This window comes from Ambystoma mexicanum, chromosome 3p (assembly GCF_040938575.1).
Source record: "Ambystoma mexicanum isolate Mex_15411 chromosome 3p, UKY_AmexF1_1, whole genome shotgun sequence".
Classification (NCBI taxonomy): domain Eukaryota; kingdom Metazoa; phylum Chordata; class Amphibia; order Caudata; family Ambystomatidae; genus Ambystoma; species Ambystoma mexicanum.
Window position 1 is genome coordinate 331,651,844 of NC_090925.1, and position 21,986 is coordinate 331,673,829.

The window sequence follows — 21,986 nt, forward strand, 5'->3', positions numbered from 1 at the left end:
TCCAGGAGTTTACACAAAAAGTGAGTAATGGATATTGGGCGATAGTTAGCCGGACAAGAAGGATCAGCTGTGGGTTTCTTGAAGAGGATGCACAAGGGAGTGCTTCAGAGGGGAGGGGAAGGATCCTGAAGCAAAGGAGAGGTTTCAAAAAATGGCAAGGGTATCAATGTGGTCCTTGATGGTTTTAGAGGAACAGGGATGAACCTGTTTTGAAGAGCTTTCATAGATCAGACTTGTCTAGCGACCTCATCAGGGGAGAAAAGAGGAAATGATGTGAAAGTGGGTGGGGGTGGCTGAAGGAGGGTCAGCAGGTGCAGACGGAGAAGGCAGCGGAGGGGGAGAGGAAGAGAGGGTGACAGCATATCCTGGCTTTTTGAGATAAAGCGAGAGGCAAGGGCATTGCAAAGAGCCTGGGAGGTAGGAGGAGGGGTAGAGACTGCAGTAGGGGTGGCCAGCTCCTTGCAGATTTTAAAGAGTTTGGCTGAGTTGTTAGATGCCGCAGAGACACGGACTGAATGTGGGCTCTCTTCTTGGTGAGAACAGAGAGTCAGTATTGCCTTTGGAACAGACGAAAGGCCAGTTTGTCAGAGGATGAACATGAAGCCCTCCATTTCCTCTCAGCCACCCTACACTTACATTTAAGTGTAGCTAGGTCAGAGTCATACCAGGAATTGCACTTGGCTTTGGACTTCAAACGGATCCTCATGACAGGGGCAAGAGCATCAAGAGTATCAGAAATAGAAGAGTAGAGCCGTGACAGGGCTGTGTCTGGGTGTGAGTGAGACAGAGGTGGAGGGGGGAGAGAAGGTGACAGCGAAAGCCTCAACTGACACGCGCTTCATGGGCCAGATGTCCGAGAAGGTAGCTGGCGATGTTGGGGTTGGCCTGGGGGGAAGAGAGGGAGAGATGAGAGGAGAGGAGGCAGTGGTCACTCCAGGAGAGAGGAGTGGTCTGAGGGACAGAGGCGGAGGTCAGGGGAGATCAAGACATCAAGTGTGTGTCCTGCAGAGTGAGTCAGGCCAGAGGGGAGGATAGAAAGGGAGCGGGTATCGCAGAGGTCGCAAAAGAGCACAGAAGAGGAACGGGGAGAATCGAGATGGATGTTGACGCCTTTGATTAAGGCCCTTTGGCTCTCTTCTGGGACAGTTTGAAAGTAGTCTTCATGTTGTGTCAGCTGTTGGTATGGTTGTCTCAATGGGTACTTGCTGCCCATGGTTGTCTGGTAATTGGCACTTCAACAGGTATTGCTCTTCCGATGGACACTGGACAAAGCCCTAGCGCGGCTCGCCGCTGGTTTATTTGCTCATCATACGTCTCATATCTCGGCGAGTATGTTCCTGGTATTTCAAAATGGGTGGCTGGAGTGCAGTCCATATCTGGGACCTCTACACTCAGTCAAACTAAATATATCTTTTTATCCTTATGATATTCCTTTGAGGAAAACTGACTTGTGTTAGGGACTTCAAGTCCCAGAATTTCCAGAGTGTTGGGATGAAAAATAGGGCTGCAGAGGCAAATGGTTGCAGAGTGAAACCCATTAAGGTTGATGACCCACACCTGAAGAAGTCTGAGAGGGATAAAAGTCCCCCTCAGGTGCAGGTCATTAGACCAAGGTGGAAGAAGGTGAGGCAGCCAAAGCAGCAGCAGCGGCAGGAGAGCAGTCGTAGTAGTGTGTGGAGGAGTTTTGAATTCTCCACAAAGCAGCAGAGGAAGAAATCGTGGCAGAGCCAGGGCGCCGGGACCAGAGTGGTGAGAGAGATTAATGCTGGGCCTGAGGGGTCGTATGGGTTCGAGACTTCAGCTGCAGAGGTTGCGCAGCGGAAAGCAAACCTTTTCAGAACTTTCCCCAGTGTGAAGGGCTCAACGGTGTCAGGCGAACACCGGGTCGCTGGGGAGACTTCGGCTGCAGAGGTCACGCAGCGGAAAGCATACCTGTTTGTCACCATTGTGAAGCATTCAGCGGTGGCAGGCGAGAGCCTGATAGCTGGGGAAGCCCCAAAGATCTGAGATTCGGGAAACTGGAGAGGTTGCAGGGATGCGCCGCGCAGCAGAACTAAAGCAGATGAGCTGGAAGCAGCGAGGTTCATGAATGCGCATGCCAAATCCTGTGAGTTCACTATTATATTGCGGCCCCGGAGCACTGCGTGTCTACCCATTGCTTGAATCCATGCTCCCTTTTGAACACTGAACTGATGTAAAACAAATCACTGATTTTGATGCATACCAAGCTGATGTAAAACAAAGCAGATGGCATAAAGCGACTTTAAAGATCCCACCTGAAGGAGGTGATTGTTATGTAGTTGGTAATAATAACAGCCAACCACACGAAGGGTGCAATATCTCTAGAAGGGAACCCAAACCACTATTGCCAAAACCAAAAGGGACACACACTAGGGCAATTGATAAACAACCAGGGTTTCCTAAAACAAATGAAAATAACTGAGTATGACAAAGTGTGTGGAGAATATTGCCCAAGTATAGAAAATGTTTTAAACCCACATTGCCAAAGCCAAAGATGCGTGAAGGAGAGAAAGAGTTATTGTCAGCATTTGGTTAACAAAGGTGGAACAAGATTGGCATTCTGATGAGAAGTTCAGGAGGAAGGAAGCATTGCCTGTCTTGCATGTGGCAAACACGTGGGTGTAATAAATAGCACCAGTGTGATTCTTGTATCATTTAAAGAAATTCCCAAACCTAATTTTGTGAAGCTGAAGACATTGTTAAAACCTTTGAAGTTGACCCTTACTATAGACGTACTTGGAGGTAGTAGTTTGGACTGTCAAGGGAGTATACCAGGTCCTAGAACTTTGTGCCAATTGGTTCTGTTCAGTCAGAGTATACCGGCACAGAGGACTGCATTAGTTTGTCTTGGCTGGCAGAAGAGTGAACCAGACCAAGAGCTTTTGTAACCATTGGTTCTGTTCTTTCAGGAGTACACCGGAGCAGAGAGTTGTAGTAGTAGTAACCCTGGAGAGAGTAAACCAAGTGGAAGTTCATGAAGTACTGTCGTGGGGTAAAGCTTAGGAAGAAGTTATTGAAGAATCACTGACGTTTTTTGCTGAAGCAAAAGTGGTGCCAAAATATCCTGACAAAGGGGGTCATCAGGAGTTGGGCGAAGTGGTAGAAATGCGGCAGTAGGGCTGCTTTCCTTTCGGAAATCCCTCAAAACCATGCTCTTCACATAATCACCTCCCACCTTCCCTTCCGACATGAAGACACATATCTTAAACGCCCTGATGTCTGCACTGCGTATGTATGTTACAAAAAATATGATACTGTGAAATCTAAATGCCTTGTATACTGTAAATCTAAATGCCTTGTAAACGTATATATCTAAAACATGATAGCGTAAATCAAAATGTCTGTAAACTAATAACCTTCCTACTGTAACCAGCCAAATGCTTATATGTAACAGCGCCACGATGCCCACGGGCTGAGCGAGCGCTTTAAAAATACGAATAAATAAATACATTTCTGCTGCATTACCGCTCTGCCCAATACCGAGTTTGGGCTGAAAGTGGATGGTTTATCTTGAGCTTTTTGCTGTTGGCTCAAATCTCCACTTTCCACCCATTTGCCTATTACCATGGCGCAAATTGAACCACAGTAATAGCACCCAGCATGCTCCATAGAGTCCTATGGACTCTTACAAAAATGGGGACTCACAGCCTTACCGCAACTTGGGATCCAGCGCTAATGGCGACTAACCGAGTTGCAGTAACTCTGTTTACGTTGGCGGTATCCCGGCAGATTTATTGCTGGGATTCTGCCAACCTTGTGATAGACCCCAAAGAGATTCGTTTTGGAAACAAATGAAGTGTTGAAATAGTCTTTGTTAATGTCAAGAAACTGTTTCAAGAACAGTGCTGAAATATTATTTCCATACCTTTTGTTGAATGTTTTGATGAAGTAGTACTGAAGCTGTTATCTTATTATCTGCATGATGTAATGTCAACACCTAATATTATTACACATATAAATGACCCACCTTCGGAAATGCCTGGATCAGCAACAGCAGTGCGGAAATGTGGACCGTGAGCCCCAGCACCAATGAACGGCCGCAGAAACCCAGGCCCCCCAGGGAAACCCTCTCGGGAAAAACCCTGGTCTTCTGTCAGAAGAGGAGGCTTCTGGAAGGGATCAGGAGTGGAGAACGCTGGATGGCTGATATTCCTTCAATCTCAGAAGTCAGCAGAGGTTAGGGGTGACAATAGTTGCTGTGGTAATAAGCAAGAAAGTAGGTAAGTTAGCCAAGAATGAGCAAGAGGAACAGACTAGGTTAATAGAATAGAGAATTCAGATTAAGCACCTGCAAGCACACACAGAGACTGGCTTTTACCCTGCGACCTCAGTATTCTTGTAGCCAGAGAGGAGGGGGCGTGTCACACCTACATTGACAGACACATGTATGCATGGCAAGAGAAATGTCTTTACAAATAATAAATAACACAAACTTGCATATCTGCTGTACCTTGTGCAAAGGCCCACCCATGTCTTAAACATGCAATACAAAGAAATAAGACGCACCCCAACAGGGAACTGAGACTAAGAGAACAGGCTGCAAGAGTTTGTCTTTTATGTAAAATTGGCATCCAGAGAACTGTGCTGCCTGAGAACGCTCTGGCAAACATTACAAATACAAAATTTATGAAGGCAAAAATCATCATCACATAAGTGACTACATGGACACAGGATTGGGTAAAAATTAAGTAACATATGTATCTGTAGGTGCTGCTCCCTCCGGATTGGCTGTTCGGTTGGCGGGAGGGTGAGCGTCACGAGGTCTGTTTGTCTGTGTCCAGGCGGGGTGAGGGTCGGGTCGCTGTGAAGCATGGTGGCCACTAACTAAACTTACCTGAGATACTACCATTAGACATGCACTAAATAATAGTCACTACAGCTCCTTTGAGCAAATCATCAGAAACCTATAAATTGTATACATATATTCACTGTATTACTCATTGAGACTTATATGGAGTACAGGGTTTAGGGGTTTTGACACGCGTGATCAACATCGATCGTGCGGTGGGTCTGAGCGCATCACAGAAACTAGGGGTCATGCTGACATTTGTTAGTTCTAGGGTGCAATATACTGTGACAGAGGTCTGAATTTAGTTGGGGGCACACTGGGGTGGGCTTCATGGAAGGGTCATGTGTCTGGTACATCAAGGGAATAACTTGCAGGGACAAAGGGTTATACTGGCAGTAATTTTCCAACAGCGGGGGTAAGAGGGCACAGGCAGGTTTGTGGAGATGGATGAGCTCCAAGGCATGCTTCAGGCCGGTTCACACATGGGTCAGTGATCTCAGAGGATGGGCGAGATGTTACATTTGTTTTTTGCAATTACCTCCGGCTCAAGCGTGAGAATGGAGCTGCAAAGCTTTCAGGCACAGTGAGAAAAGGTGGGGGCCATGAGCACGGTGTGCACAGCGCTGCAAAGGGGAGAGAAGCCTTTTCGTATTATCGCAGTGAGGCCTAGTCCAAAATGGAGTCGAGGGTTCACAAAATGGATGCCAAGTGTCTCTGCAACAGTCCCACCTATGCCATCGTCAGCATAAGGGCTGTTCGTTAGCGTAAGGGTAATGTAGGCGTCCCCCACTGTTGGTCGAGCAAATGATGCACATCGTACTGAATGCATGATGGGGCCCCAAATGACCTCTTACTCCCACATTTCCCCCCTTACGGTACATCTAAAGTAATAAACTACTTCTTATTATTCTCATTCCAATGATACTCTGCTTCTGCTATTGCTTCATCCCAAGCAGGTGTACATTTTATTGGCATCCAAGCCCGACATGCGCTTCCCAGGCTATGCCCATTCCTAGGATACTCGTCAGGTGTGCATGTCATATATATTCCTCCATCCCCATCAAGGTCCACCCACACCTCCCTGTACCATTGCAGCTCCCTTGGTTCTTTTATGGTTGTGTGATACAATTTATCCACTCTATCTCCATTTTGGCAGTAGACGGCTGTCATGCGGTATTTTGGTGTGTCTGGTTCTCCAGTTTGTATCTGTGCATCTATCATAGTGGCTACCGTTGTCTGTTGGCCCATCATTACGATCATCATTGTTGAATTAGTCATAGATTTTGCACAGCATCGGATACCTAGTTGGCACACACAGAAAAATAGTAAAATAAACACGATGACTGGGACAAAAAGTTTCATCATGATGCTGAACCAGGATGGTATCCAATTGAACATGTTGTCAGACTAGTTGGTTGGCTCTATTCCTCCTTCATTCAGCATTCTTTTCACCAGGCTGTGAACTGCTGAGATGACGTGGGAGAGGGTCCCATTATCTGCGTCTTCAGAAGGTACGAATGTACAGCATGCGCTCCTGATTTTTCGGCAAACACCGCCGTCCATCGCTGTGAGGAGGTCTAGGACCTACCGGTTCTGCACTGTCATTAGACGCAAGGCGCGAAGTTCCACCTTGATCACGTTGAATCCCTCTTCAGTGTCGTTGGCCAGTTGTATTTGCTCCCAGCAGACGATCTGTAACCATTTGACGTTTGTCTGCGCCTGAAGTCCTGGCATTAGGAGGGAGGCAAAGAATGTCTCTGCAGAGGTAAAGAGTTTATATTTTGCTGGGATCTCAGCGAGAAGGTTGGATGATTCGCTGGAAATATAGTTTGATGACCTCCTTCTGTGGGACCGTCCTGTCTTTTAGGTCATTTTCAGACAGAATGTCATATGAAAGCTCTGTGGTTGCTGTTTGGGGCGCTGCCGGTGTGTCAGCCGATTGCCCTGCTGCCGATATGCCAGCCGAACCTCTTCCCCCTTGGATGTTAGATATAAGTACCTCTCCACGATGCCGGTAGATGCAGGTAGGCTTGTTTGCCGCAGACCCAGTACATGTCCATGAGTGCAGCTGTACCTGTTTTCATGTCTGGAATAATTGTTTTGTTGCATTGCTTGTTGGCACCCATCGGCACCTTTCCTTCTCCGTGAAAACAAAGTTCATTTGCGATTTCTTTTTGGGTTTTGATAGGTTTTTCGAGAGTGGTAACCCATGTGAGTTTTGCAATGTGCTGGGTCCAGACGGGAGCACACGTTTCTTTGACCCATTGAAAGTATTCTTCAGTCAGTCCTCTGAGCGCTTCAGCTTTGCACTCAATTGTTTCGTCATGCCACTTATTTTCTGTAAATCTCGTTCCTCTTATGACGAAAAATTGCTCCTTGATACAAATTACTCCTTGGCGCTTGCTCGTGCAGGTTTTCTCGTTTTGCAGCATTTCTATTGTAACCATGTGTGCCTGGAAGGTGCTCCGAATCCTACATAATACGAGATGAATTAAACATTGGGAGTCTACAAGGGCACTTCTAGGGGTACAAGTATTTTAGGCGTGCCTGATGTGTGCGGTATGAGAGAGCAAACATAGCAGCTCTCGTTTGTTGCTTGTTTTGCTGTTGCACTCATGTCGGAGTACCATTTGTTAGACTGGTCTGGGTGGCGGGGGTCTTCTATTTCATCTAATCCCAAGCCATGGCAATTATCATATCTTTTCCCTCCTTTTACGTCTCCTCCTCCTCCCTTCCCTGTCATTGATCGTTTTTACTATTCGATAGTGTATGGGAAAAACACCTGCCCAAGCTGTGTCATTACGTTCGCTAGCAGCTTGCCAGAACTTTGGGTCTGGCGACTCTGATTTGTTGGTAGCAGCAATATTAAAGTGCAGTGTAGTGCCTTGTGAGGTAGGTTCTGTGGTTGCTTGTACATCAGTATCTATCAGATCAGGTTCACTCTCCCAAAAGTAATCCCCATCATACTGATTGGTCTCATTCACCTTATTTGACCTGACAGCAGTAAGTGGAAAAAAGGGGGCTATTGTTGTGCGGTTCTTATGCAACGTAGTGAGATTTGCAGTGGTTGAGGGATTATGTCTCCACATAGTTTTTACACCCACCCAGATGAGTGCTGAGCCTTCACGTATTAGGTTTACCCGACTCTCCCCTTCTTTCATGTTATCAATAATGAAAGACACAGAATAGTACCATGCCATAAAAAATAAATTGTAGAACACAGTATTGCACAGTATTTTATACCACATTCTATATTATAGTATTTGTTAACTCTATTAGCTACCCTATCGCTTATTAACACTGTGTCGTCATCGGTGAATGCATTCCTTTCTGCCATTGTTTCACCTGAAGGGGCGATATAAAATTATTAAGTGACATGCATGCATAATTTAACTTTTTACTCTCAACACATTCAATTTCAACTACTCTATTACAGTATTTATACTGCTATTGGTGTACACACCTTAACACTATTCTATTACTTGTACCTTAGCTTTTATTAAAATAAACTTATCTTGCATCCCATATTATTTTCTTTAGCATTGATACTCATTTCTCTATACATGCGAAGCAACTTTCTTATCATTAATGAAGATGGAGAGAAAGCAAGAGAGAAAAAAGAGAGGGAGAGAGAAAGAGAGTGAGAGAGAGAAAAAAAGAAGGAAGAAAAAGTGAAAGGGAGACATGCAGCCTCATTACGAGAAGTGCGGAATAGGTTTAACGGCGCTGGTGATGGTGCCTGCACCGTTAAACCCACTCCGCACTATTACGAGGTCCTCTTGCGGGACCCGCTGTGGATGTCTGGTTTTTCCAGACGTCCATAGCGGGTCCCGCGAGGGAACCAGGGACCTAACAACGGGCCCGTAGTTGACGGGCCTGTTAGCTCCCTCCCCATTCCCATTGAACCCTATGGGGGCTCGATTGGGGATGGGGAAGGACCGGGCTCCCTGAAGGAGGAAATACCAGGCCTTCCAAATTCGGAATGGCCCGGTAATTCCCCATTCAGGGAACCGAGACCCGGACACGATTTTGGAGGCAGCCATGGCTACCTCCAAAGTCGTAATGAGGCCCATGGTGTAAGAGAAGGTACACAACTTCAACGTAATTTTTTGCTCATTTGTTTTAATTTTGCTCATTTCTACTTTTGTTCCTGTATACTCTTTCATTTACCCACTTGCAACTTGATTGGTGTTATTTTGTTCACACTGAGGGATTGCACTATCTCAAGCTCTTCTCACATCTGACAGATGCACCCAATATTTCAGTCCCTTAACTTTCACTGCAGTGGGTGTGCAGTATATCACTTCATATGGTCCGTGAAAAACTCAGAGCTCCATCTCCGCACAATACTTCGCACATACACATTTTCTCCTGGCATTAATTGACCCTTTGGACTGTCATCTGCTGGCATTGCAGTGTCTGTTGCAGCATTTTCTGTAAATGGTGGTGCAATTTGTTTTGCTATACTAGGCACTGCACGTGTTAAATGGGTGAGGTATTCCTTAAATTCATCCCCCAGCACTGTGGCAGCTCTGTGAGCATCTGAAGCTTCTCTCACTGGGGAGAGTGGCATATGAATGCGCCTTCCCATCACTATTTCGTGCGGGCTCAAAAATGGTCTTTACTTGGCTGTGTTCTGAGTTGGAACAGTGCTAGAGGCAAGCAATACACCCAGTTCTTCTTGAGCGTGCTACATAACTTTGATAACTTGCTTTTTAGCAGGCCGTTGTTTTTTTCCACCATTCCGTTAGCCATTGGGTGATAAATAGAACACAGTTTGTGCTTAATCCCCAGAGGTCATTCACAAAGTCTGTGCCATTGTCAAATCTTATTATGTCACATATACCCCACCTTGAAAAAACCTCCTGCACTAAGAACTTGGCAGCACTTTTCGCATACTGGTGCGGTCAGGGTCCAGCTTCCACCCACCTTGAGAAAGGACACACTATCACAATTAGGTACCTTGCTCCATTATATCTTTCCCCCATATCCGCGTAGTCAAGGTGGAGCTCTCTGAACGGACCTACAGGGCGCGGTAATGTTCCTCGAAACGTTCTTAGAGTCATTCCTGAATTATATGTTTGACATGTTGTATACTCTATTGTTAATTTGGACAAGTGTTTGTGTATGTTTGGAATAAACCAATCCTCTTGTATTTCTGCTGCAATGTGTTGTTTAGTCACGTGTGTTGGGAAGTGCAATTGTTGGAATGCTACTTCTAATAATTCCACTGCCATTACTAAATTTCCTGTTAATTATTGTCTCCATATTGGATCTGTTGGTGACTGTTTACATCCTCTTCCCCCCCCCCCAGTTCTTGTTCTTCTGTAGGAGCATGTTTTTGTAACTATTTGGGCAATTGGTGTGCGACTGTATCCTTCTTCTAACGCGTCTGTGCTTGGTGTTCTTACAATTCATTCTATTGCTTGTGGGATATCAAAATATGCAGCGTCTTTCGCAGCTGCATCTGCTGCCGTGTTTCCCAATGAGTTTGCATCCGTGTTATTGGTATGTGCTTGGCACTTCACCAATGCTACTACTGATGGTTCTGCTAATGCGTCTATCAGTTCATTTAGTAATGCGGCATGTTGTACTGGCAAACCATCTGCCCTTTGGAACCCTCTTCATCGCCATCGTGAGAGCCCTGAGTGTACTATTGTTGTAGCATATGCTGAGTCAGAGTATATTGTGACCGCACATCCTTTAGCAGTGCGCAGCGCTTCAATTAGCGCTGTCAATTCAGCTGCTTGAGCCGAGTAATGAGAGGGGAGGCGTTTGTGTACAATAATCTCATATTCTTCCTCTTCCATTCTTACAACTGCCACACCCACATGCTTTTCTCCTGTTGCACTGTCTATTGATGCTGACCCATCCACAAAGCATATTTCTCCTTCTTGTAGTGCATTCTCACTTGCTTTGGGAATATCATCCTCTTCTCCCTCATATGTAGCACAATCATGTGTCTGGATATCTTCTACTGTGCAGGGCTCTGTAATGAAGGTTGCTGGGTTCACAGTCTTACATCTGACCACATGAACATTCGGGCTTGAGATTATTATCTCGTAGGCTGTTGCTCTTTGTGTTGTTAATGTTGATTCTGACCTTTCGAAAATTGCAAAGACTGAGTGTTCTGCGTATAGGGTCACTGAGCATCCCATTACAATGGTGGCGCTTTTTTCTATTGTGAAGGCCGCTGCAGCGAGAGCTTGTTCGCATGCGAAGTGGCCCTGCATTACTGAGTCTAATGTACCGCTGTAATAGGCCAATGGCTTGTGACCTAGTGATGTTTTCTGTATTAACACAGCAGTCATTAAAATGCTATTGCAGTGTGAAAATAGATAAAATTCCTGATCGTAATCTGGGTTTGCCAAAACTGGTGCGTGTGCAATGAGATCTTTCAGTTTGAAATACTGTGTCATCATTTCATCTGTCCATTTTAATGGGACATTATTCTTTTACTCTTCCTTCAGAGCCTATAACAATGGGCGTGTGTATGCTGCATAGTCAAGTATCCAGGCGCGGCAGTAATTCCAGATGGTGAGACATTTTTGCATGTCTTTTACTGTTTTTGGTATGATCAGGTGGCGTATGGCAGCTGCTCGGTCTGGTAATATTCTTTTGCCATCTTTTGAAATTAGCTGTCCCAAGTAATAGTACCTCTGCTAGGCAATATTGAAGTTTGCCCTTGTTCACCTTGTATCCTTTTGTGGCCAACAAATACAACTATTATTGAGTTGGCCCTGCACTGTTCTTCACTTTTACTGCAGACGAGTAAATCGTCCACGTATTGTAGTATCGTGCTTTCTACATCGATGTTTCCAAGATCTTCGTGCAAGATTCTATTGAAAATGCTTGGGCTCTCACAGTATTCCTGCGGTAATCTACAATGCTCATATCTGTCCCCCGCCCCCTAGCGTGAATGGTGTGGGGTACCGGGAGCTTGGGTCAAGTGGTATGGAGAAGAAAGCATTCTTCAAACCTACCACTGTGAAACACGTAGCATCCTTAGCTATGCTACACAATATTGATGCAGGATTAGGCACTAATGGGAACTCTTTCTGTATGACGTCATTAAGTGGACGTAGGTCCTGGATCATCCTCCAAGCCCCACACTTTGCTTTTTTGATCGGAAAAATCACTGTTACACAGTGAATTTGATGGCACTATTATTCCTTGTTCTAGCAGTGCATTTATTGTTTCTCTTATTCCTTTCACCGCTTCCCTTGATAGTGGGTACTGTTTCACTCTAGGGGGTATGGCACCTGGTTTCAATTTTATTCTGATTGGCGTAACTTCTTGTAACAGCCCTACATCATGGGGGCCTGTTGTCCACATTTCTGGCAGGACCTTTTCCATGTCCTCCTCCAATATTGTAGGTGGCACATTAACACTGGCCATAAGAGGATTGTGTATTTCCCTGTGCTGAATCATGATATCACATGGTACACTTATTTCCATTATTATCTCCCCATCACTCTCATTGTCAGTGAACAGCTCCTCATCAGTTAAGTCGCGCAACATTATGTTTGGGTCTATGCACAGCACTGTTCTCCACTCACATCCATGCATGTCCAGTCCTATTACTGCAATACGTTTGCTTGAAACCTGTACCCCTTCTAGATCAATTGACAAAATTGTTCCTGGTACAATATCTGTGTTCACAATTGGGCGGAAGACAAAATCTGAATCTTCCATTCTTTTCTTGTTATCTCTGGCACCACTCGTGCTAACACAATGAACATATCCATATCAATAGGCACACCCCCTTACTGCAACTTCGTTTGTCATTGTGCTAATCATCAACATTGCACGCACTGGGCACACTCCTGGGGTGGAGCAAACTATTCCCCGCTCAGTAAAGGAGATTGTCATGTTTAATTTACTAGGAGGTCTCTTCCCAACAAATTTATTGGCGAGTCTTCATGGTACATTAGAGGTACTCGCACTGTTTTCCCCCCCCCACTGTTATGTCAAGATCCTTTGTGTAAAGAACATTTAAAATAGTCCCAGAGAACCCATGCGTTTCCAAATTTCTTCCTGAGAGAGGAGAGGAAACCGGCCTTCCATGAGGCACAATTTTTCATCTCCTGAGTCCACCATAAAGATTAACTGTTTGTTCCCTATCTGCGCCCCCACTAGTGGTTCCTCTTCTGCACGTAGGGTAGTGGATAGGACTGGACACACAAGTGCTCTCTGTGGGCTGTCCTAATCTGCATATATCTCCATTCCTGGAACAGAGAATACATTATCTCCCACCACTGCTACACCGCGAAACGGTGCCGGTGAGCCATTAGCTGATGTTGCAAATATATTATTATTCCCATAGTATTCTGTCTTGCCATTTGTTGTGGCATACCTCTCTGCTGTGGTTGTTGTTGGGGCTGCTGTCTGTGTTACATTTGGGGCTCATTATAATATTGCTTGTTCTGCCCATTTCCTCCCATAGGTAACCCATAGGGGCTGCCTGGGTGTGGGTGACAAATACTGCTGTTCGTTTCCTATGGGGGGGCTGTCCTTGGTAGTAACCCATAGGTCGCATTCTGCATACTCTTAAATAATGCCCCCACCTCCCGCAGTTCCAGCACGACCCTTGCAATCCTCCCCTCATCCCATGCCCTCCAAATCCTCTATTTACCATGCCCCGAAACCCCCTCTTGGTCCTCTCTACCCACCTCGCCCTCTGGCTGGTCTCCCTGGCCACTGGGGTCCTGCGTATTGTTCCTCTCCGTCCCACTGTTCTTGTCCATTTGCAACCCATGTTGTGGCCATTCTGGCTGGTGTTTCCCCCTCCCTCTTCTCTTTCGCCTTGCCTGTCAGTTGATGTTGTGGCATTCAGCGCTGCGACCTTCACTAATTTATTTTGCACTAGCTTTGCCTTGTCTGCCAACCTTCGCTGTGCTATCTCCCTTTCTCTTTCTTTGATCCACCTACAATGATGCACAATGATGCTCTGAATTTCAGGCCAGCCCTTGGCTTCTATCCCAGCTATTTTTTCCAAGGCCTTCTGTACCTCCTTTGGGAGCCCTTTCTTTATTATAAAGTAGAACAAGGCGGTAAATTGGTCCCACGCCGTACCTGTTTCACTTCTCCACAGGTCTTGCACCCAGAGGATGAATTGTGTAGGCTCCTCGTCATCTCCCAAAGTGTACTGCATCACTAAGTGTAAGTCTGGAGTGTCTGGAAACATTCTCCGCAACGCATCCCATACTTGTGCTCTAACGTTATTAAACGATGACCCGTCATGGTGGTCACAGTTCGTCACTCCCGGGAACCCCGCCTTCACCCACACTGCGTCTGTTTGATCACCAACAGCGGACACCAGCAAACTTTTCACATCTCCTATAGGCAATGGTACCCCTGCTGTATGTTTTTCAAATGCATGTATCCATTTCCCCACCCCACCCGAAAGTAGAGGGAGAAGTTTCAACAAGTTATTCTTATCCATCTGCGCCCACGGTATGTAGTGGGGCCTCCCTGCTCCCTTGTGTATCAGAGGCATTTGTAGCTTTGTTTTTCCTCCTTTCTTACTTACTGTTCCCTTCTTTGTTTTACTCACCAGCATGTTCCCTACTCTTTGTCTTAACCTCCCTTGCTACCTTGGTGCAGCCCTGTCATCCTCTTGGTCAAAGGGAAATGGCAGTGGAGATCCCGCCGCTGCCGCTGCTGCTCCCTCTTCATATTCATCTAAATCACTCCATACTTCCTCTACCCCCTCCTCTTGCTCCTCTCCTCCTTCTTGCCCCTCCCCTCTCTGGCTGTCTGGTTTTGCAGGTCGCATTATTCTTACAGGTTTGCCATTTAAATGGAACAGGAACTCACCTGATTGCCACTCTTGTTCCTGCCCTTTTGGTATTGGCGCCGGTGGCGGCAGGGATGGTGTGGATTCCCCTGCTACACTTGGCGGAGGCGTGAGGTTAACTGCTGTCAATGGTGGTACTTCCCCTCCCCCTGGCAACATCTGGCCCTTGTCGCACAATGCTCTTAAACGCGTTATCTCCAATTGTGCATGTGCAAGCTGCCTGTCTAAGTCTCCTGTTAATCGTGCTAAATTCACTGGTGGGGCACTGGTTGGGCCGTACAGACTTCCCTTTCATACGGGGGCGGGTGGTGGCTGATGCTGTTGCCGGGGTGGTTGGTGTGGTGTACGCTGGTACATACAGAGGCTCACTGTATCCCACTGCAGGACTTGTCAGTAATGGATATATTCTAGTGGGGTCATTCTCTGTTTTGGTTGTTGTGCATTCTGCTCCTGCAGACCCATCTGCTTCCTTTGGGACCTTCTCTTTCTCAATTACTGTGTCTTTACATACCTTGTTACTAAGCGCTACTTCTTCAATCATCCGCCACAAATCTAGCACTTCCCTTCTATTCTGCAATTGCTTTCCCCTGTATTTCGCCAGCAGGTGTGTGGATACTAGATCCAATACCCTCTTATCAAAGGACCCTTCCTCTGGCCATATGGGCAATACACTGTCGCCTTTCATTTCCACGACCCATTGATCATGATACTTCTGTATTTCTTCACTATATAAAGGGAGGTGCTGACAAATATGCGCTAATGGTGTTGTCCCCCTCATAATGGCATATTTGTTACTTTTATTTACGTTAACTTTCGTTTCTGGGTACAAATACACACTATCAGTTAGTCGATAATCTCCTTTCTGTAACACGTCTACTCAATCTTGTTTAACTCTTAACACGACAAATTTCAACACTCTTTTTACTTACACCCTTTTGCTGGAACCACAAATTATTTCAACAGGAAATATTAATTATTTACCAGTATTCAAATTATTTCTCAACATGAATCACAATGTTCATTACCAATATTTCTCATTAACCCTTATGCTTGTCGAATCACAGATACAGAGGTACTTACTGACAAAATAACATGTAACACTTCAACACATAGAACATGTAACCTGAACTACCTTCACTTTACTCCCCTTTTTATTTATTTCATTTTATTGCCCCTCACTCTTGCTTTCTCATGCACTCCCCACCTCTGAGCCCCCTCAGGCTACCTCTCCAAGAACTCTGCTCACACGGAAAAATAATATTCTAAATTGCTACTCCGAGTCTACTATATATATGAGACTACTACTTTTTTCTCTATCTTCACTTGATCCCTGCACTGGAAGAGATAATGCTACGCAGCGCCGCCTTCTACCCCGTTCGGGCTAGGCTCCCTTATTTCTCTTTACCTCCTTTTTTCCACAAAAACCTAATGGCCATATAAAGGATGGATAGGAAAAAGCCACAGTGACATTCACACAGACCCTAAACCTTACCCTAACTTTTATTGTTACCCACTCCTTTATCAGTTCCCCCTCTCCAAAACCCTCTTATTTTTTTTTTTCTCTTGACAGTCTTGCAAGCCCCTACTCACGTGCTCAGTCGGGTGGTCTGAGAGCCACCGTTCACGGTCTATCCACAATCTGGTCCGCACCCCAACCAAGCCGTGACCCGCCTCGGCGAGCAGTTTTATTTGGGTATTTGGTAAGCAGGAGCCCTAGGACCCTCTTGTTTGTGCGCACAAACTGGTCAACTGCGGAGGCAATGGTTTTGCTGGGGGGCGTCCCGGATCTCGCCACACAGTACAGGGCCTTGGGGCACCTGTCCCAATCACGTCGCGGGGGGGTCACCAAATGTAAAGGCCCATCCCCATCTTAAACGTGCAATGCAAAGATATAAGACTACATGGACACAGGATTGGGTAACAATGAAGTAACATATGTATCTATAGGTGCTGCTCCCTCCAGATTGGCTGTTCGGTTGGCGGGAGGGTGAGCGTCACGAGGTCCGTTTGCCTGTGTCCAGGCGGGGTGAGGGTCGGGTCACTGTGAAGCATGGTGGCCACTAACTAAACTAACATGAGATACTACCATTAGACATGCAATAAATAGTCACTACAGCTCCTTTGAGCAAATCATCAGAAACCTATAAATTGTATACATATAATCACTGTATTACTCATTGAGACTTATATGGAGTACCGGCCTTAGGGGTCTTGACACGTGTAATAACATCGATCGTGGGGTGGGCCTGAGCGCATCACAGAAACTAGGGGTCATGCTGACATTTGTTAGTTCTAGGGTGCAATATACTGTGACAGAGGTCCGATTTTAGTGGGGGGCACACTGGGGTGGGCTTCATGGCAGGGTCGCGTGTCTGGTACATCAAGGGAATATCTTGCGGGGACACAGGTTTATACTGGCAGTAATTTTCCAACAGCGGGGGTAAGAGGGCACAGGCAGGTTTGTAGAGATGGATGAGCTAGAAGGCATGGTTCAGACTGGTTCACACATGGGACAGTGGTCTCAGAGGAAGGGCGAGATGTTACATTTGTTTTGTTGCAATTACCTCCGGCTCTAGCGTGAGAATGGAGCTGAAAAGCTTTCAGGTACAGTGAGAAAAGCTGGGGGCCATGAGCGTGGTGTGCATGACTCTGCAGAGGGGAGAGAAGCCTTTTCGTATTATCGCAGGGAGGCCCAATCCAAAATGGAGCAGAGGGTGCACAAAATGGATGCCAAGTGTCTCTGCAACAGTCCCACCTACGCCATTGTCAGTATAAGGGCTGTTCAATATCGTAAGGGCAATGGAGGCGTCCCCCACTGTTGGTCGAGCAAATGATGCACATCGTACTGAATGCATGAGGGGGGCCCAAACAACCCCTTACTCCCACACACCTGTGATACAATGGCCGAGGACTGATGCAGGAGAAATCCTTTCTTTATTGCCTGCCTGGGAAGATGAAAGCAGAACGTTTGTGTGCTCTGTGTCGGAGTTGCCGTCAAACTGTCAATAGGAGTGCGAGCTTCGTACAGGTCGGGCGAATCGGATCTAAACACAGAGCAGAGTAGTTAAAGAGACAGCTAGGAATTCCAAAAAGGCGTAGAGGGGAATTATTCTGCAGCCTACCTTAAGTGCGATTTCCATGAAAAATGATGAAGCGGTCGAGGATGATGCTCGAAAGAGGAAACTATAGCAGAGTTCTGTGCGCAGAAGAGAAAGGGTTTAACAGATATCTATAAGCACAGAAATCTTAGTAAGGATTAATCCGAACTCACGTAGCGTTCGCTTGAAATGGTAGCAACGCGGCGTCTTCCGCGATCTACTGGCTGAAGAGTCCTCTCCGAAGGGAGAGGCGGATCCAAGCTGTCACATGACACGTGTGAGACTGCAATGCTGCAGAGACCTGCAGATGCCATGTTAGAAGTGGGCAAATGAATACAATCAACATGTCTCCACCGGTGCCACAGTGACCAAAGGAAACGGTGCCGCATGACAGAAGCTAAAGTGGTGCCAAAATATCCTTAGAAAGACATTTGTTTTAAAGTTAAAGAAGTTCATTGTTGATGTCAAGAAGCTATCTCAAGACCTTGGATATAAGTGGAAAGAGAAAAGCTTTGTTAAACAATTATGAATCATCCTTGGAATCCGAGTTGGAACTTTTGGGTTGTCAAGTTGGATTAGAAAGAGAACTGAAGTGTAACCTTTTGCTGTGACACAGGATTTCCTAATCCTTTTTTAACATTTAAAGAAAGGCCTGCTTCTATCTAGAGAAGGGGGGTTCTCCCAGGTTATCAGAAGAAGCAGCAATTGTGGTGTGACTTATAATTGTTATATTTGTTGTTGTTAAACTGCCATATATTTCCTTATTGATTTATTGTGTATATATGTGTGAGGGATAGAAATCTTTTTATTAGAGTGTTGCCCTTGTTTTAGTTTAGTTTACAGAGGGAAATCCTCATCAGGGTAGGGATAGTGAGGCATTTATCTAAACTTTTGAGTTAATAAAATGGCATCTTTTGAAAAACCTTCACATAGTTGTCCGCCTCACCTTCCTGACCCCGCATGGCGTTCCCACCAAAAAGCGCATTGAGGCCAAACAGATGGGAAAAGGCGCTATATAAATAATGACTACAATACAATACAATAAAAAAGAAGACTGTCAGGATGGCTTCTAACATAAAGTGTCCACCGTCCTGTGTCCAAACCTATTTTTGTCCCTTACACTAAACTAACTAAGGAATACTGGGTGTCTCCTTGATCCAAAAGAAGACTTCTCTCGTTCTCAATATAGTGTTCAGTTCCTTGATGAGAATGTGCACTGATTAGTTCTTTAAACCAAATGTGTGAGTACTAAGGGGGAGCCTCTTCCTCTTGCTCTTCTCTTCAGTTCACAAACAAAATACTAACTATGGTGGTTCATTCTCCTGCCAGAGTTAACTGTAGACTGTCTCGTCACAAAATAGGCTTTCCTCATCTCAGGTGGGAAAGACCCTTCCCCTTGTTCCTTTCTCCTATTTAAACTTGCAGGCTCATGTCTGGTACACTATCCTGACAGACTTAACTGTAGCACTTGTGATTTCTGTAAGTGTCGTTTCCTTTGGGAGTGGGTCCTCTACCCCTTTGTTCAGCTTCTAGCATCCCTCTTTCTTACATGAGACCCAGATCCTTCTGGGCTATCTCGCGGTTTCCTCAACTTGTTCTTCTACTTATGTTTCCTCTGTGTGTGTTCCAGACCCCTTTATATTCTCTCAGGTTTTTCCCAATTTGCTATGGGCCCCAGACCCTTGACTGCAAGTCTTGCGTTTGGCTTTTGTGGGCCTCACCCAACTTCATATGGCTCCCAGAACCTGGTGTGCTGATGTGGGTTCTCTACCCCTTCTTAACTCAATGTTCAACTCAACAGACCTGGTGCATTCTCCTGCCAGGTACTGTTCCACGTAGGATACTCTGTAAGGTTTACTCCAGCTTTTATAGTTTATTCATTATCCCCTCTCGGATACTTCATATGGGTCCCAGACCCTGGTGTGCTGGTTTTTGCGGTTCTCTACCCCATTTTCACTCAATGCCCCAAGGAACAGACCTGCTGTACTCTCTGGCGAGGTACTGTTCCACATGGGAAGTTTTACAAAGTTTGTTCCAGCTTTTACAGTTTGTTAATGATCCCTTTCTGTATTGGGGATATTGGCATGTATCTGTTTAACTTGTTTCGTGCCCTCTGCTTCCCACCGACCTGCTAAACCCTTTCCCTACCTTTGGGAAATGCTGTTGCGGTCCCCGATCTGTCCGGGGAGCAGTGTGGGTCTTATTCACAGCTGCATTTGGCATTCTGTCCTTGGTGGCTCCAGAGTGGTAAGCTTTCTCTTGCACACCCGAATACGCGTCTCCTCCTTGCTTTGGCTTCACCGGTCGGATCTCTTCTCTCCCTGTCACCGGACATGCTCCCTCTCTGTGGGGCCCCTAAGGACACTTGTGCTTCCTTGATGGCGTCCCGTTCCCTTCTTGTCAGATCTCTTGCCACGGAACCAGTGTCTGGTTCCTCGCTCCGCCAGGGCTGGCTTTCTCTGTCTCTGCTCCTGGGCTGGCTTCTTCTCGCACATAGTCCTTCCTCACCTTTCATCACCGAAGCAGTCTTTTGCCTCCTTGCTTCCTTGCTTGATCTTCCTGTCAGTGATCGTATTTACTCTAGCTAGGTAATTCTCACTCTTCCTCAGCCCAGTACATTCTATATGAATTCAGAGATACATGGAGGTATGGGGAAGCAGAGTGCCCTGAGTGGGGTGATAGGAAGGAGGGGAGTGAAAAGAAGGTGGTGAATACAGTGTTCTCCCAAGGTTATCTTCACTGATTCCATGGAGGACTTTCCTCTCCATGAGATCCACCCGCTGAGTACCACCCCCAGGGGAACTATCAGGTAGCAGCCTCACCTTCCTTGCCTCATGGGAAGGGGATTCCCCCATGGAAGCAGGAACAATTTCCTCAGATTCGTCACATAACCTTCCCCCTCATGCCGCTGGTTTCTCCATCTGATAAAAGGAAATCGGGACAGGAAATCTACATTACCCTGTTCCTTACCTATGAAATGGTCTATGCTAAAATGAAAGGGCTGCAGATCGAGAAACCAGCACTTGATTCAGGGATATGTGTTGTTTTCTAAACCAAGCCATGTAAGGGGTGAGTGGTCCGTGATTGAAGAAAACTTTCTTCCAGTGAGATATTTTAATGTCGCACTGCCCACTTTATAACTATAAGCTCTATAGTTGCATAGTTTTGTTCCCTGGGAAATGATGTTCCACTAATATACATCACTGCATGTTCTATTTCACCATATGTTTGTGAGATCACTGCTCCTTGGCCCACCCTGGATGTGTCTGTTTGAAGTACCAACTCTTTATTAAAGTTAAGGACCTTAAGAACCGATTCACTACATAGTATGATTTTAAGGGTATCAAACCAGCGTTGTTCTTCCTTACCCCATTTGATCTTCTGAGGTTCCGCATTTCTCAGTTTATTCCCAATTTTTCATCCATCACAGACTGTTTGACCAATAAAGCGGCTGTTGTATCCTACGAGACCCAAGAAAGCTCTTAGATTCCATTTGGTTTTTGGTACTGGGGTTTCCTTTAGTGCTCTAACCTTTTCTACCTGGGGTTGGACCAGCCCATTACCCACAAAGAAGCCCAAATACTTCACTGCGATTGGGCAAATATACACTTCTTTGGGTTGACAGTTAGCCCGGGTTGTTGTAGGACTTTTGTGATTTTATGCAGGTGTGCCATATGCTCCTCTCAGGTCTTACTGTGGATGGTGATATCATTCAAATAGGCCGCACAGAAACCTGAATATGGTCTTAGTATGCAATCCATTAGCCTTTGGCAGGTTATTGGTGCACCATGAAGGCCAAATTGAAGTACCTTAAATTGAAACAATCCTGCAGGGGTGGAGAATCCGGTCTTTTACTTGGCTTCAGAGTTCAGAGGGACCAGCCAATAGCCTTTGGTAGGATCATAGTGGAAATATAAACAGCTGTGCCCAGTCGATCAATCAGGTCTTCCATCCTGGGCATGGGCTAGTTATCAAACTGGGACACAGCGTTTAGTTTCCGAAAATCAATGCAGAATCTTCACGATTGACTGGGTTTAGCTACCAAGACTATCAAGGAGGACCATGGGCTCTGAGCGGGCTCTATAATGCCAGCTGCTAGCATCTTGTCCACTTCCTAGAGGATTATTTATTATCTGGCATCTGGGATTCCGTATGGTTTTAGATTCACCACTTTTCAATAGGGGGTATGAATGCATTTAACAGTGCCGTTAACCCTTCATGGCTCCTCATTGAAAACATGTTAGAACTGGTTTAAGAGGTCTTAAATGTTATGGTGCTG

General features: G+C 45.9%; 1 long non-coding RNA gene across 1 annotated transcript in view; it reads left to right on the forward strand.

Annotated features, from left to right (window-relative positions):
- LOC138580395 (uncharacterized) overlaps nucleotides 1-21,986 on the forward strand; it is an 84,289-nt gene that overhangs the window by 29,271 nt on the left and 33,032 nt on the right. The window contains exon 2 of the long non-coding RNA XR_011304246.1: nucleotides 11,281-11,347. This is a non-coding gene — a long non-coding RNA (uncharacterized lncRNA). The remainder of the gene's footprint in view (nucleotides 1-11,280; nucleotides 11,348-21,986) is intronic.